Source organism: Electrona antarctica (genome assembly GCF_951216825.1).
Source record: "Electrona antarctica genome assembly, chromosome: 8".
NCBI lineage: Eukaryota > Metazoa > Chordata > Actinopteri > Myctophiformes > Myctophidae > Electrona > Electrona antarctica.
The window spans coordinates 39,490,748-39,503,278 of NC_136789.1; the positions used below are offsets into that span (position 1 = coordinate 39,490,748).

General features: G+C 42.3%; 1 long non-coding RNA gene across 1 annotated transcript; it reads left to right on the forward strand.

The window, feature by feature from the left end:
* The first annotated feature begins 7,723 nt into the window (after positions 1 to 7,723).
* Positions 7,724 to 11,081, forward strand: LOC306927962. The gene is made up of 4 exons (XR_013790618.1): positions 7,724 to 7,848; positions 8,391 to 8,519; positions 9,321 to 9,446; positions 10,419 to 11,081. It is a non-coding gene; the product is annotated as an uncharacterized lncRNA (long non-coding RNA).
* Positions 11,082 to 12,531: the final 1,450 nt, after the last annotated feature.

Sequence of the window (12,531 nt, forward strand, 5' to 3'; positions counted from 1 at the left end):
AAAGATGGCTTCCATTTTCGCATTGCAACTTTTCAGGACTAGAAAGCCTGCAGTTTCTATTAGCTTGTATTCCCCATCGATGATGTCACTGGAGGACGGTTTCTGAACTGCCCACAGCCCTCCTATGAGACACAGATAGTAGAAAAAAATGAGTGTATGACGATAGGTTGAAAAGTGGTGAAGTGGTCCTTTTAGCAGGCACAACTTGACAAAATAAAAGTGTTCTTTGTGCCTCAACACAATACCTCTCATTTGCTGTGAATTTTTTTGAGGGGAATATTTGTGAAACATTTAATTTCATACAGTATTGGTTGGTTGGGAGGGGATCCGATTTGTATAAGCTTGCCTTGGTTTGACTGTACTAAACAGGCATAGATCCCCACTCTCCGCTGGCCGCTGCGTAGTCCGCAGCGCATGGGACCGGACCTTAGTCTTTTTCAAGAATGATTAGTGGACCTTCAGCATTTCTAGTTGAGGACCTCTGGGCTAGGCCTTTTAGCAAGAATAGAGGTACATTTTCTTTACCTTGTAGTCGATCAACTGCTCCGTCTTTTCCCAAGGAAGACAATGAGGCCTCTTCTCTACGGGACTCAATGCTGTGGTCCTACAAACACATGAAATGAGATTGTACAGTACAGAGTAGACATCAGATTCACTACATCCATAAATTCTATTTGGTCTTCCTCTAGGCCTCCTGCCTGGCAGTTCCTCAGCATCCTTCTACTGATATACTCACTGTCCCTCCTCTGTACATGTCCAAAGTAAACCATCTCAGTCTGGCCTCCCTGGCTTTATCTCCAAAACATCTAACATGCACTGTCCCGCTGATGCACTAGTAGTTCCCAATCCTATCCATCTTTGTTACTCCAAGAGAGAACCTCAACATTTTAGTCTCTGCTACCTCCAACTCGGTTTCCTGCCTTCTCCTCAGTGAATAGTTTTAATCACATTTTAGTCACCTGGAATGTTTTAGTGTTAGTCTAGTTTTAGTCGACTAAATCATAAATTGATTTAGTTGACTAAAATGTATTTTGGCGGGCCTTGATGCCATCGTAAATCGTAATGGCTGATTTTACACTTGCTGAAATCTTTTGCTTAATCAAAATTTGCAAGTTTAACCTCCTGATCTGTTCCTTTGATACAATGTGCCACTTCATGTTTTAAGAACATGTGCAAAATATTTTTTCAATATATGGTGATTTACAGGTCCAACGCAGCATGTCAAATTTGGGTAAAAGTGCAATTTTCGGTCCTTTTATAACTCCCATTTTCTATTAACATAACACGTCAATTCATCAAGTTTACAACAAATAGTTTTTGAGAAGATGTTTTTGGAAAGAGCTAAATGTGTTTACTTAAGAATAAACATTACATTTTCATTTAAATCATCACTGAAAAATGTTTGAAAATGGAGTCTAAGGGCCGATTCATACTCCTATTTTAGAGCCGAATAAAAGTCGGTTCAGCGCTGTAGAGCCTACAATGTGACGTCATTTGAGGTTCGGGGGGGCGGGTACCGTCCTAAAGTCGGCTCTTCGGTGCTACTGAAAATTTCTGACGAGCCGAAATCATTTCGGCACTACAGCGCCGAAACAGCAGTAAAATAGGAGTATGAATCGGCCCTTAGTCCTTCACTGTGTTCATGTTCAACTGGCGCTTGCAGCAGCGAAGATTGGGCTGCTCACAGCGATAATGCTCAACTGCTTGCAGGACCTCTGCAGATCTTGCTCACTCTTCACTGCTGCCACAAACTGTTGTGAGAGTTTGACCCCATGCTCGGCGCAGTGACAACTGCATTGACAACGTTGATAGCACACACATTCACCAGTCACCACACCTGCCTGGAATGATAGCCTAATCCTCTGGTAGCCCAATCCTCTACATCGAGTGAGATAAATGCTGGATCGATCTGCAGCCGGTGTATACCGAACCAGCAGTCTGGGTTGGCAATGTCGGACAGCCTGGTGGTCGGCGAGAGGACTGGAAACTTTGGCTTGCACCAGTGCCAAAGCGCTGCTGTTAGCATTGGAAGATCATCCGGCTTGTTATCCAAGATGGCATCCGCAAGTACACGTCACTCTTCAGCTGGTACGTTGGTGTTGAAGAGTGCCAGGGGCAGCATCTCAGCAGTCAGGTACCAGAGGTGCCTCTCCAGTGCTTTCATGGCTGATATTGCAATTCCCTCGTCAACAGACTTGTAAGCAAGTGTGCAGGTTGTGGTAGAGTGTGAGGTCATTCCATGCAGCATCTACAGCCGAGTCTTATGTCACTGGCTACACGGTTGAAGATCACACCAATGCAGCAGCAGGCTGCCTTCATGTGCGCCCTGATCACAGAGTCAGGCAGTAATTGTGAAATGATTTCAGCATCATACACAACAGTAGATCGATCACAGCGCAAAGTGCTGGAGGCTGTCAATAAAGAACACCACAAGCAGTGGACACCACCTCCTATGTGCACGCTGCACTGGGACGGCAAGTTGACACCGACGCTAAGCAATGTGCGCCAGTTGGAGGAGCGTTTGACAGTGGTGGTTGGAGATGCAGAGCAGCTGAAATTGCTTGGCGTGCCAGCATATACAAAGGGTAAAGACGAGGCGTGTGTAGAGATCATTGCCAGGCTGACATGTAAGCTACTGCAGGAGTGGTGCTGTGCCGACCAGATTGTCAACATGGCATTTGACAACACTGCATCAAACACAGGCCATCTCACAGCAGCCTGCATTGCCATCCAGCTCTCACTTGGTAGACCACTGCTCTGGCCCGGTGCCAGCATAACATTGGTGAGGTGATCCTCAGCCACATTTTCACTGGCCTCAAGGTGGAGTCCTCACGCTCACCAGAGGTTACCTTGTTTAGGCATCTGCAGGATTGCCGCACAAATACAGTGACCCATTGTACCGCTGCATTACTGCCAACGCCGAACAACCGTTCCTGGGCAGGTTACGTGCTGAACTCACTGCATGTGCTGCGGCAATGATAGACTACAAGCGAGGTGACTACCACGAGTTTGTGCAGCTGTGTCTTGTCTATCTGGGTGCAGATGATGCAGCACAGACTCCAGTAAACTTCCAAAGACCGGGAGCGCTGCACAAGGCATGCTGGATGGCCAAGTTACTCTACACTCTCAAGTTGGCTATGCTGGAGCGGCATATCAGCTTGCTTCCCCAGGGCACCACCACCACACGGCAGCAGGTGCAGAAGATTTGGACGTTTGCCAACTTCATTACGCACATCTACGCAACATGGTGGCGGACCTGTGACACGGCCGTAGATGCTGCATGGAATGACCTCACACTCTATCACAACCTGCACACTTACAAGTCTGTTGATGAGGGCATTGCAACATCAGCCATGAAAGCACTGCAGAGGCACCTCTGGTACCTGACTCCTGACATGCTGCCCCTGGCACTCTTCAGCACCAAGGTGCCAGCTGATGAGCGACGTGCACTTTCGGATGCCATCTTGGATCACAAGACAATGTAATGGTTATTGTTAAATAAACACATTTTGCTCTTTCCAATAACATCTTCTCAAAAACTATTTGTTGTATTTTTGATAAATTGACATGTCATGTTAATAGAAAATGGGAGTTATAAAAGCACCGAAAATGGCACTTTTTGGCATTTTACCTACATTTCACATGCTGCGTTGGACCTGTAAATCTGAATGAATTTTCCCCAAACTTTGCAAAGATCATTTCTATAGCCATTGGAACAAAATTCCAAAAGAACAGATTGATAATTTGTTGTTAAATTTTTTGCATTGAATTTTGATGCACCCCATACAACCAAGCGTAAAATGACTTAAACTGGGTCTCTTGTCCACTAGTCCATTCCTAACATTTGTCTAGTTTTTATTTGTTGACAAAATTGTCAATATATTTACTCTTAGTTTTAGTCATCATAGCTTAGTTTTCATTTAGTTCCGTCAGTGGAAAAAGGTAGTCGACGAACATTTTCCATCTTAGTTTTAGTCAACGAAATAAACACTGGTCTAAACCAATGAACCATACAACATAGCTGTCTCACCATCGTCCTGCACACCTTCCCTTTCATTCTTGCTGATACCTTCCTACAATACTTCAAGTACTTACCTTATTTAAGACCCCAAGAAGTGTCTCGTCAAGTTTCTTCCCTACAGCTCCCTTCTTGGGTGTATTGGTTCAACTTCCCCAGGAATGTGTACTGCAGCGCTTTAAGGGTGATTCTCCAGAACACTTCCTCGATCTGAGACAGAGAAAGACATACAAATGAATTAGAGAGACAGGCCAAGGAAAACGAACAAAGAAGAAACTTAACCCTATAACTACAACCCATGTTTTTAAGGGATGCATCACATTGGTTATGTTTGAATTAGTTAGCTGCTTAGTTTCAATTTCAACATATGCCAGACTGAACAACGAACGCTACCTTGTCAGAGGGATCTCTCTCTCTCTCTCTCTCTGATAACTACTTTGTATATGATGTATTGCCATGCTTTTTGTTCTTGCTTAATGTAAATCACTATGGGTGTCTGCTAAATTCCTAAATTGTAAATTGATTGCATTGTTAAATCTGGAGTTGTGGTCTCCTCTTCAATGCAAGTATGAATGTTACCTTGAACACGGCACGGGCCCCCATGAGGATTATGAAAACTATTCGTCCCTGCAAGCAATCCCTATAAAAAGAGAATGTGGAAGAATTATTACTTTGATCAACGTTTTTGCCTGTGATAACACATACCATACATTCCACATTGGCTTAATTGTGGTGGACATTTGTCAAAATTCCATTTTTGCCACGGACATACAAAATGACTAAATTAGTGGACAAAAATATTACCAGAAACACATGAATAGATAGCCCTGACCATAACAAATGTGTAGTGTTCGAATGGAACCAAATGGACCCATGTCTTTGCAAATAAAACATTTGAGAAGCACTACTAGACTACTTGTGGACTCCTAATGTGCCATATATAGTGTCATAGTAAATAAATGTCGTACATATTCTTCAGTATTAAAGTGGGTGTTATGATCAAAATAAGAACATTATAATGGTGTGTAAAAGAAAATCAAACATTTATTGCCACCACGTTCATTGTTGGTGAACAACAACACTAGTGGCTAATGGCCATTAGGCTACACTTCAGCGACTGGAAGAGTGAAAGGCAACAGCCCCGGCCCGGCTTTTAATGATCTTAAATACATTTATTTTAGATCGCTTTTTAGTAATAGTACAACATAAACATTACATAGACTTTAGTTGTCACTGAGTAATACTTTAAAACGGTTGTCATTTTGCATACATACCTAAAATTGCCGATATCCGCAGCGCTCTCGTTCAAAACAATGTACTTCAACTCCAGGCTGTCCCCAGGCTGTCCCTAATCAGGCTCTCCATGAGAGCGCAGCTGTGCGCCCGAGCGCTTCCGGGATCACGTGACCGGGCTGTTCCGTGCCCCCTCAAAAACGCAACTCTTCTATTATATGGCTCTGGGAATACCCTATGGGAATACCAGGAGGAGCTCTCTCGGTGGGGCACTGGTTGGTAGACATGACCAGTCGGACTCAGAAGGACATGGGGATAGTCAGCGTCGGCGTGCTGAGAGGAGGAAGATATCGACTGATCCGTGGTCGGATCGCTCAGAAGATGAAGAGGAAATAGGCGAGGTGCAAACACAAGAGATGACAACAGATGAGGATTTGCGTGGAGCTGACAATAAAAGGAAAAGGAGTCTGACTAATTCAGAGAGTGACCATGGGCAAGACGGGTGTTTTGATGTCGGGATGAGAGCAGTGAGTCAAATTGATGGCATCTTTAGTGAGCCACAGGTGGTGGGAAAGTTTGTTGAGGAGAAGGTAGGAAAAGTGAAGTCAGTAAGGATCAGCAGAACGGGATTTGTGATCATACAATGCATGGACGGTGGTCAGGTGAATAAAGTTCTGAGAATTGAGTCATTTCGTAAATGCCCAGTGACCACAATGCGATTGAGAGGTTCTGGAAGGAGGATAAAGGGAGTGATCAGTGGAGTCCCACTGTCTGTAAAATCAGATGCATTTATTGATGTTGACGGAGTTTGTGATGCAAAACGGCTCACACGGTTCAGAGAGGGGGAAAGAGAGGAAACCAAGTCGGTGTGCCTGACTTTTGAAGGGGACATGATACCAGAGCGAGTATATTGCAACTACATGAGTTTCAGGGTTCGGTTATTTGAGAGAGCACCACTCAGGTGCTTCTGTTGCCAACAGTATGGACACGTCGCTGCAGTTTGCAGGGGAAATAAAAGATGTGCGAGGTGTAGCGAGGAAAACTGCAAGGGTTGTACTGACGAACCGGTAAAGTGCCTGCACTGCAAGGGAGAACATTTCACGGGGGCAGCCGCAGGTCAGTGTCCAAGGAAGGCAAAGGAAATTAAAGTGAGCAAGATCAGAACGGGAAAGAGGGAAATGTCCTATGCCGAAGCAGTGAAGAGAGTGGAGGAGAGTGAAGAAAGGAGGGAGACAGGATTGGAAGAGCGACAGCAGGAAAGGAAAAATTCAGCAGAGCCTGAGGGTATCTGTATGGACAGAAAATTCTTATTAGCATTTATCGCGATGGTTATAAACTGTGCAGTGGAGATCAAAGGAAAATCGGAAAGAATAAAGATGATCCTGGAAGCAGCAAGAAGATTTCTGAAGGTGGATGACGTCAGGGGAGAGGACCTGGACATTCTGTTGAGGGAGGGAATCATGCCGGCTACTCCCGACAGGTGTTACATTTTGTCTTCAGAGTTCAGACCATGTCAACTCCAGACCGCGTCAACCGTCGCCGTAGAGACGGAGTCTGACGGACCCACAACGGCAGATGTTGTTCACAGCGAAATAATGCGTAGCAGTCCGCGTCAATGCCTGTCTCTTCCCTTTATGTTAATCACAATTCCAAACACATAGCCAGTAGGAGGACAGGAGGACTAACAGAGCCGATCGATGAGTACTTTATTTACTTATTTATTTTTTAGAGGAAGAGGAGTCATAGTTAAGATCATTAGAGTGATCCAAGAGCTGGATCACTAGTCGGCGGTAATGCACCAAAACCTGGTTGCCAACTGCCGTAAAACAAAAAGAAGAAGAAGGAATACCAGGCCGCGCTGTTCGGCTGTTCCGCCGGCTGTACGGCCGGGGCGAGTTGGTAAAGGGGCGAGCAGTCTCGTATTCGTTTATATTTGTCTTTTACAAGCTAAGAGAGTGATAGCATTGACCTGGAAGAGGCCAGACAAACCAAGTATTACCCAGTGGTTCAGGGAATTGTTTTTATGTTTACCTTTGGAAAAGATTACATACATTCTTAAGGACAAACAAGAAATGTTTCAGGATGTGTGGGGCCGTTTTATAAGATATATTAAGAACAATAATTTGTCACATTGAATGGATGAAGCTGAAGAGGAGTAGTGCTGTTGTCGTTTCTTTTTTTTGTCATTGTTTTGTTTTATTTGAGTAATTTGGATGAAGCTGAAGAGGAGTAGTGCTGTTTTTCTTTTTTTTTGTTATTGTTGTTTTGCTTTCTTTATATGAGTAAATGTCTTGTAATGTTCATTGTTTTTTGTATATTTGTATTGTCATTTGTGTGGAAAAAGGAAAATCAATAAATACATTGTTGGGAAAAAAAATCCACTGTAGACATGTTATGAGCTACTTTCTGTCAATACATTCCGTGTATTAAGTATTATATACACATTTTCCTTTGTCCATAGATTTTTGGATCCATGAGGTTCCCATGAACTCCTACCGAGGACAAGTCGGTGGCGTAAACAGCAGTTTCCTGACACTGAATACCTTTCCGAAGAGACATCAAAGGGACTCAGAGCTGTGTCCATCAGCATCACAGAGGTATGTTGATTATGTATTATACTATATGAGCACCAAGGTGGACAAATACATCTTCATTTGAGGGTCCTTGACTAGCCGTAAACAGCTTTATATATATATGGAATCTAGAGTTGCAATTCCAACCCTTGACAGCCCAAGTTTCCTTTAAATTATGAGCTACTTCCTTTCAATATGCAGGTCACTGATTATTTTTAGCAATGTATTGGCTTGCTATTGTACTATTGTATTGTATGGAGATTTTGCTTGAAGTTCCTGATTTTTCTATAGCAAGCATGCGTGTACAAAATTCAGGGAATGTCTAACGCGGAGCCCTTTTACGCCAAGTCTCTTGACTGTATTCCATTTGTTTAAAAAAATGGTTAAATCTACTTTGACGTGAGTGTTCCTGACTAAATTGGGAAATATGATCAAAATAAAAAACATTATCATGGTATGTAAAATGAAACATTTGCCATGGACACGACCAAGTCTTTGCCATGGATATCTGTGTACGGACATATTGATGACTCCTGATTTTGGTTTCCTCTTCCTTTTGCCACCAGACGCAGCGACCCTGCATCTCGCCCACACTCATGGCATTCTACCAATCTTGTCAGGAAGACCCCGGCAGGGTGCAGCTGTCCCAGGGTGGCATCGGCACTATGGGCACACCCTGGCCTCACACCTACCAGGTTGGTGGTCACAGGGTGTGTGTCGTGTGTCCGTCAGACAATTACAGGTCAAGTTCTACTTGCCCAAAGGTCATGTCCACTTACTTTGTTTTACTTTACTTGCAAATTCTGGGGATGTGCGATATCGACATATCTCAATATTTATACCAACTATTTCAATAGCTCTACAATATGACTTGTTTAAAATTCCACAGACATCTTATGTTGTGTTTATAGCAAATTTAAGACAGCTAATCCGCACTCAAAATTCCACCTCCCCCTGTTTTTGTATTGCTATTACTAAAGATCTGGGATTAGGTTCAGGGTTAGACATTTAGAAGTAACGTTTAGGGGTTTGAGATGACAGAGAAAACAGCCGATAGGCCTCGGTACCAATGGCACATTTTTGTTTACTCTACATATTAAATACTGTATGCTTCCATTTCTGATGGTGGCACTTATTGTTGGTGGCACACTTGTAGTTTGTTTATAGATGTGAATACTTTAATGATTATAATATCGTCTCTGTCTGGTGTAAACCTCATACTAGTACAGTGGTTCCCAAACCTTTTAGCCTGTGTTTTGCCCGGGACCCAAACTAGTGAAATGTCAGATCTACAATCACAGAACACTGTGCAAAGACTGTACTGTAGGTAGACCCTCCGCTATTGCGTCGGGTCTACCTACTGTACACCTCTCAGCCATTATTGAACACGAGTGCGAGAGCGAATCAAGACCATAGATTAGTTTGACAGTCTTTATACTAGCCAAGACAGATGCACACATTATTTTCTATTGTATACACATTTCCGTTGTCCATAGATTTTTGGATCCAGATTCCCAAGAACCCCTACTATGGACTGGTCTGCGGTGTAAACGGCTGTTTCCTGACAATGAAGACGTTTCCGAAGGGACATCAAGGGACTCTCTGCTGTGTACAACACAGGGGTATGTTGATTATGTATTATACTATGATTGATTGAATACTTTATTGGTCTGAAATGTAAACGACATGAGGTACAGTCAGACATTTAGGCTAAAAGGATAACACAAAGTCCTGGGACTTGTTTACATTGTGGTCTTATTCCATACCAAGGATTCCCAATTAAACTTTTCAGGACGAGACTCTCCCAAAACAATCTTGTTGTTCTCTAAATCTCTCTAAATTGAATTTAGCAAGCCATGATTTGTTCAACACACTTTTCTCTCTCTTTTTTGTGTTTTTGTTTTTACAATTACTCTGCACACCCTTTGTACATATAGTCTAATACTGTGTTATGTTATACTGTGTCTTGGTTGCCTAATGGGTCAAATTTGGCAAATATTGCCAAATATCTCTGCCAATTAGTGAGGTCAAATGTAATCTACTACAAAATATCTAGTTGAGTCAACTAGTTAGCTGGTGTGTGTTATTTTTGCACAACTTACTTCAGAATTGAGCAAAGAATCACACACTTGTGATAACTTGCAGACTATTGATCCATGTGCTGGTGTCTCCCCTTCATGGTTTTTCTAATGCATGTAATTTATTCTCCAAAACACTTAATGGCGCCAAAGTGCTTCCAGTCCCACCTTGTGCCAAAACTGACCCACTAGGCATTGACAGCCTTCCTTTTCGACCATGCCTATTTGGCCATTAACCGGTATGTGCCAGATTTGGCACAATTGTAACTTAAGAAATGTGCAGATAGCCTGTATAGACATATTGTATCTTGGTTTGTTTACTCTTGAGTGAGGGGGGGGGGGGGGAAGAAAGTTACACATCATCTGGGGACTGGGGAAGTTACACATTTAAGCCAATCATCTGGGGAATAAAGTCAGGAGGGATTGAGAGAATAGCTGGTCACACAGGATATACAAATTAATATATATTTCAATGGCCTAAATAAACATTATGTACATGTTTCCATTTGTCCATAGATTTGGGGATCCTGATTCCCAAGACTATTGAAGATGGCGACCTCTGAAGGGACATCAAGGGAATTTCAGATCTCAGATGAAGACATTGACATTGGGGGAATGACATCTGGTCATGATCAGTTTGTAAGTGAGGTGGACACTGGCACCCAAAATAACATTGAGATGGAGGTAGACGGTGAGCAAAATGGCTTTCCTAATATCTCTGAATTTGAATGTTTTGCGTCACCTCTTTACCCCGGGTCTGATATAACCGTAGCACAGTGCATAGTACTGATCTTGTCACATTCCCTTAGGCACAATTTAACAGCATGTGCTGTTGAAGACCATTTATCACTTCTAAGTGTTATTTTGCCTTCTAACAACTTATTGCCACCGTCACTGTTCTGTACCCTCTTTGTAATGCATCTGAAGATGACAATGACACAGCTGAGATCTATGAGAGAGCTATTGTGACAGGAAAGGTGTACAAAACAGAAGATTATGGAAAAGGGCACAAACACAACAGCTACACAGTGGAGCTAAAGAATGGTCGCATTGGAGTGATCAAATCGATTGTTAACATCACACAAGATCACACCGACAATCCTTTTGTTCAGATTCAGCTTTTCGACACAGTGGCCACACAGTTCGCTTCTGATGCATCAGTATCGCATCTTAAGACTGCACTGCTACACAAATCTCTGTAAAACCCAGTGATATTGTACGCAAGGCTGTTTATATTGGCCAATGTAACAAAAACATCTGTGTCATTACAACCAAATAGCATAGAGCTAGACTAAGACCTATAGAGACTATCAATCAGTCCAATTTGACAAACCATCTATTGTCCTGTGATTATTTATTTTTTGTATTTATTTATTTAAATGTGATGAATTGTTTTAATTGTGTCAAATCGTACAAAAATGTAATGAGTTTGGAGACTGGATGAATATTTATTTCACTTGGTTAATAAATACATGTATCTATGCCTACCATGAGCACGGTTGTATTTGTTCTACATTTGAAAAAAATGCTACATTTGTTTTAATGGGGATGATTTGTTTTATAAGCAAACACACTTATATTTCCAATAGGCTTCCTATAAGATTCCTAATTGACACTTGACTTGAATGATTTTGTTTAAAGTCTTTGGCTGTTGGATCCAATTGGATGGTGCACGCACGCACGCACGCACGCACACACACACACACACACACACACACACACACACACACACACACACACACACACACACACACACACACACACACACACAAACAAACAAACAAGATGATTACAAGATGTAAGTGTTAAGTACTGCACTTATAACTCTGAAGCAAATATTGTACTTTTACTCGACTACATTTATTTGAAAACTAAACTAGCTAATAGTTTCTTTGTAGATTTAGATTATTCTTACAAGACATACGGTAACCATTTCTTCCTTTTGAAAATAGCAGATCTACAAGTTCACAATGTGTCACAATGCGACACATTGTGAGCTTGTAGATCTGCTATTTTCAAAAGATTGTTTTGAAAAGTTGAAATGAGACGTTCTTCACAATGAGTACTTTTACTTTTGGTACTTTAAGTACATTTTGAAGCCAATACTTTTGTACTTTTACTCAAGTACATTTTGAATTCCGGACTTTTACTTATTTCTATATTTCAATAAAACATTGAGTACTTTTTCCACCACTGGGTGAGACAGACAGGGTGACCTCTGCTATGGACTGGGGTCAGAGGTCATACATTTATTAGGATGACATGTCTGCCAGTGATTCCCTCTTGTGGAATCTTCCTCTTTCTCATTGTCTTCATCAGTGAGTGTTCAATCTAGGATGACATCAAATACATGTTAGCTCTGTAGTCACTGTTAGCTCTCACAGGGAGCTCTGCAGCCCAAATGTCATTTTCTTGTTATTGTGCAAATTGTTAGGAGTGTTCCACAGCCAGTTGAGTTGGAAGGATAATAGTAGTTTGTTAGTGGTGAAGGTGTGTGTGACTAAATTACAACAAACTATTGCTTGTCAGCAATGTGAGATTCCATAGTTCCTCATTCCCGCCGGTGACAGAGTGGCATTCTGACGCACCGCCATTCAGACTACGTGGCTTCCACGGGCGGTCAGGGATA